The 5,435-nt window shown below is 37.9% G+C and overlaps 1 long non-coding RNA gene across 1 annotated transcript in view; it reads right to left on the bottom strand.

Annotated features, from left to right (window-relative positions):
* The window catches only part of LOC131925353 (uncharacterized), a 5,859-nt gene extending 4,541 nt beyond the window's left edge, over window positions 1-1,318 (bottom strand). The window contains exon 1 of the long non-coding RNA XR_009383227.1: window positions 1,123-1,318. This is a non-coding gene — a long non-coding RNA (uncharacterized LOC131925353). The remainder of the gene's footprint in view (window positions 1-1,122) is intronic.
* Between the last annotated feature and the right edge of the window lie 4,117 nt (window positions 1,319-5,435).

Here is a 5,435-nt window from a genome sequence, read left to right as displayed (position 1 = left end):
GAAAAATTAAGTACTCCTCATTAATAACACTCAACATCAATGGTCTCAATTCCCCAATAAAAAGACACAGACTAATTAATTGGATTAGAAAACAGGATTCATTTTTCTTCTGCATACAAAACAAACAAACAAACAAACAAAACCACATACTTTACCACCAAGGGTAGACATCACCTCAGGGTAAAGGAATGGAAGAAGATATTCCAAACAAGTGAACCAAAGAAACAAACAGGTGTTTCCATTTTAATATTTAACAAAATATACTTCAAATGAAGACTTATAAAAGAGATAGGGAAGCACATTACATTATCAAAATGGAAATTTGTCAAGAGGATATCACAATTCTAAACATTTGTGCTCCAAACACAAGGGTACCAAGATTCATAAATGAGACACTACTGTAGCTGAAATTACATATTGACTCTCACACAGTTATAGTGGATAGCTTCACTACTCCATTCCCACCAATAGACTGGTCATGCAGACAAAAACTAAACAGAGAAATACTGGAGTTAAGTAGTATCCTAAATCAAAAGGACCTAGCAGATGTCTACAGAATAGTTCACTCAAACCAAAATGAATATACCTTTTCCACACAAGTCATAGAAGTTTGTCCAAAATTTACCACATACTGGGATGCAAAGCAAATCCCAACAGACACAAGAATATTAAAATAACAGCCCCTATCCTACAGGGATTTTGAATGTCAAAACGGAAATAGCAGAAAGTTTATAAATTCATAGACACTGAACAACTCACTACTAAATGAAAGATAGGTCAAGACAGAAATGAAAAACATTTTAGAATTACATGCAAATGAAAAACACAATATAACCAAACCTATGGGACACAGCAAATGCAGTTTTAAGAGGCAAGTTCAATAGCAGTAAGTGGTTACTAAAAAATTGGATAGAGACTCACCTGGAAGCTCTAGAAAAAAAAGAAGAAATAATACTACAAAGGAATAGATGGCAACAAATAATCAAACAGGGCTGAAATCAAGAAAATAGAAACAAACAACAATAAAAACAAATATATGAGTGGCCTGTGCTGCCATCTGGGGCATGGTGTCATCCAGGCCTGAGCTGAAGCCCAGGGCCATATCTGGGTCCATGGTCGTACCACAGCTGGGGTCTGTGTTGATGTCTGTAGTCTGTGTTGTTACCAAAAGGCCAAACACATGTCCAGGGTCTGAGATGCCACCTGCAGTCATGTTGGTATCTAAGGGTGTGCCACCACTGTTACCATGCCAATCAGCGTGGCCTGAACTGGATCTGGGGCCATGCAGACATCTGGCCTGAGCTGCAGCCAAGGGTCATGTCTGGGTCCATGCCCTTGCTTAGCCAGGGTCTTTGTTGATGTCCATGCCTCCCATTATTACTGAAGGCCATGCAGATACCTGGGGGCTGGGTCTCTACCTGAAGACATGTTAGTGTCTGAGTCACATTGCAGCCTACAGCTGACATCATACATATCTGAGTGGCCCGCATCACCACATGGAGCCATGCTGACTGACATCTGGGCCCAAGATGCTCTCAAGGGCCATGTCTGGGTATATAGTCATGCTGTAGCTGGGGTCTGTGTGGATCTCCATGGTCCAAGTTACAAGAGGGGGCCATAGGAACCATTTGTATTGAAACCGAGTGCCATGCTGAGCCAGCACCACTGTTTGCTGGCCCTGGGAGAGCTGGCTCTGCCACTTGGTAACATCACAGCAGAAGAGCTGGTTCTACCCCTCATGGGAGAGCTGGTGCCATACTCAGAAGAGATGGCCCCATCCCTCATCACAGGCATGGTTGAGCTGGCCCCCATGACATTGGTGAAGAAGAGTTGTCTCTGTCCCTCACATGAGGGGGGGTGGTCCCATCTTCCCAGACTGACTAAGTCAGCTACAACCGAAACCCACATCCAGGCCTTTGAGTTGATCCATCTCAACATATACCCCATCTATGACATGCCAGAGTGTCTGAAGGAACTGGTCCTGCAGAACCACAGTTGCAGATTCTCCATCTGCAGGATATCCAATAGGAGTCTCAGTGAGGGTCCAGTAATGATGGCATACAAGAAAAACAATCTAGAGATTCAATGTAATCCCCATCAAAATTCCAAAACAATTCTTCACAGATCTTGGAAGGACGACTTCCAGCTTCATATGGAAACACACACACATACACAAAAAGATAGCTAAAACAGTCTTATATTATGAAAGAATGGCTCATGTTATCACCATCCCAGATTTCAAATTGTACTACAGAGCTATAGTCATGATGGTATTGGTATAAAAACAGGCATTAAGATCAATGGAATTGAACTAAAGAGCTAGATATAAATCCACACGCACCTATGGACACTTGATTTTTGCCAAAGAAGTCAGATATATACACTAGAAAAAGACAACATCTTCTACAAACTGTGGTGGTCAAACTGGATAGTTGCATATAGAAGAATGCAAATAGAGACATATTTATCACCCTGAAAAAACTCAATTGCAAATTTATCAATACCTTAACATAATTCCAATGGTTCAGATACCATGAATCTTATAGAAGAGGAAGTGTGGAAGCATCTTGAACTTTTGGCACAGGAAAGGATTTCCTGAACAGGACACCATTAGCACAGCACTAAGACAACAATTAATAAATGGGATCTCATGAAATGGAAAAGTTTCTATATGGCAAAGATACCATCATTCAGGCAAAGCACCAGGCTACACGATGGGAAACAGTTTTTACCAATTACATGTCTGATAGAAAGTTATTAAGATATTATATATCTAAAATATATAAAGTTATTTAGATATTATATATCTAAAATATATAAAGAACGGAAAAATCTTTACATTAAGAAACAACAATAACAAAAACCCTGTTAAAATTGTGTACCAAACTCCAGAGAGGATGCCCAGCTCAAAAATTGATTTATAAATGGCCAAGAAATAGTTAAGAAACGTTCAAGATCCTTAAGGATCAGGGAAATGCAAACCAAAACTACTCTGAGATTTCACCATTCACTATTACACCATTCACAATGGCCAAGATCAATAAAACAAATCACAACTCATGCTGATGAGGATGTGGAAAACATTCGTTTCTGGCAAGGGTGCAAACTTGTACAGGCACTGTGCACATCAGTGTGCTGCTTCCTCAGGAAGCTGGAATGGATCTACATCAAGATCCAGCATTACTTCTCTTATGAATATATCCAAAGGACTCTTCCTCCTACTGCAAAGACTCAATCATGTTCATTTTTACTCTGTTCATAATAGCCAGAAATTGGAAGCAGATAGCCATTAACAGATAAATGGAAAAAGAAAATGTGGAACATATACACAATAGAATATTATCCAACTGTTAAACAAAATCAAAACTTTTTCAGGTAAATGGATAAAACTGGAAAAAAAAACATCCTGAGTAAGGTAATCTAGACCCCAAAAGACATATAGTATATATTATCTTATAAATGGATATAAGATTTTAAGCTTTTGGCCAGGCGGTGGTGGTGCACGCCTTTAATCCCAGCACTCGGGAGGCAGAGGCAGGCAGATCTTTGTGAGTTCGAGGCCAGCCTGGTCTACAGAGCGAGATCCAGGAAAGGCACAAAGCTACACAGAGAAACCCTGTCTGGAAAAACCAAAAAAAAAAAAATTAAGCTTTTAATATATATGCTTGTAGCCAATAATCACGGAGGTTATGCACAGAATAATGAACTAGGTGGAGGAAAGACTTTCCCAAGTAAGGGAATATAATTATAGTGTTAGTGTGTTGGGTAGTTTTATGCCAACTTGACACAAGCTAAAACCATCTAAGAGGAGGGAACAGCAATTAATAAAATGACTCCTTAAGACTGGGCTGTAGGTAAGACTGTAAGGCATTTTCTTAATTATTAAACAATGGGGGAGCACTCAGCCCATGGCGGGTGGTACCACCCCTGGGTTCTGTAAGAAAGCATGCTGAGCAAGCCATGAAGGTCAAGCCCGGAACTGAGATCACTCCATAGCCTCTGCATCAGCTCCTGCCTTCGGGATCCTGCCCTATTTGAATTCTTGCTCTGACTTCCTTCAATGATGAACAGTGCTATGGATGTTTAAGCTGAATAAACCCTTTCCTTTCCAAGTGTCTTTGGTAATGGAGTTTCATCACAACAGTAGAAACCTTAAGACAAAGAGATAACAAGGGGAGACTGGAATAAGAGGATTAAATCAAAATGGAAAAGAAACAGGTGGTAAGGGACAGAATAGAGGAAGGGAAAGCTAAGACTAAGGATCATTTGAGGGGTTATATGGGATCCTACCACCATTCTACCAGAAGCAGAATCTTCTGAACGTTCTTAAAATGTGTATATATATGAAAGAAGTCTAAATGAAATCACCAAATGATGGGAGAGATATAGATCTAAATAGACATGCCCTGCCATCAGGAGAAAACTTCAATGCCAGGAATAGGTTACATCACCCAGGAATGAGTTACATATAAACCAGTTTTTGTTCAAGGGGCCCCATGGAAAACCCCAAACAACTCAGGCTACTGCCAAGTCTATTGGTTGCTCACTACAAAGGGATGATAATGCACTATTGCTGAAGACACCAACCATATATTTCATTATAGTGACAGGAAATAGAAATGCCTGTGAAAAAGGTGTTGTTACCTTTTTTTAGTCAGTTAATAATGATAAACCAGTGATTCTAGAATTTGTTCATTTATATTAACAGCATTTTGAGAGCAATAAAAAATACAAATAAATTTTATAAGTTTGTTTCAAAAGATTTTATGATTTTTAAATAAAGGAAAAAACACGTTGCTTTAGAAATTCCTTTCCTAGGTATTGCCAAGGAGATATCTATCTGCCATATATATTTAATGTATATGTGCATATGTATATGAAGTGTATATGCATATATATGTATATAATGTATACACACACACATACATACATACATTATCATTTCACAGGTCCTAAATGCACCCAGTGCTGTTTTATTTTGTACATGGTTAAAAAGTGTAAAGTACATGACTTCAAAAGAATAGCAAAACTGCATAGTTTAATAAGAGTAATAAAATAAATATAGATAAATATGGATACTGTTTAGTTGAGAGCAAAAAACAGAAACAATGAAGTATAACAAACAGCATGTACATTCCATTTATATGTCATAGCAAAATTGTCAATCTAAGCTATAATAATAGAAATCTTATCACTGATTATATCAGAAAGTATGTTAGGTCAGGCTAGTCTAAAACAGATTAGAGAACATTTATAGGTGACAAAAATAAATATTAACAAAGCAAATATTTTAATACATACATTTATCAAAATTCATAAAAATACACTTTAAAATATATTCACTTCATTATCTTAATTAAGTTTCAGCAATTTGCATGTATAAAATGGAAGATGAGCTTGAATCAGAGATTCAAGGTATCTTGATTCAAATGCAT

Source organism: Peromyscus eremicus, chromosome 15, assembly GCF_949786415.1.
Source record: "Peromyscus eremicus chromosome 15, PerEre_H2_v1, whole genome shotgun sequence".
Lineage (NCBI taxonomy): Eukaryota > Metazoa > Chordata > Mammalia > Rodentia > Cricetidae > Peromyscus > Peromyscus eremicus.
The sequence above is the reverse complement of the archived record's forward strand: the minus strand, read 5'-3'. Positions and strand labels throughout refer to the sequence as shown.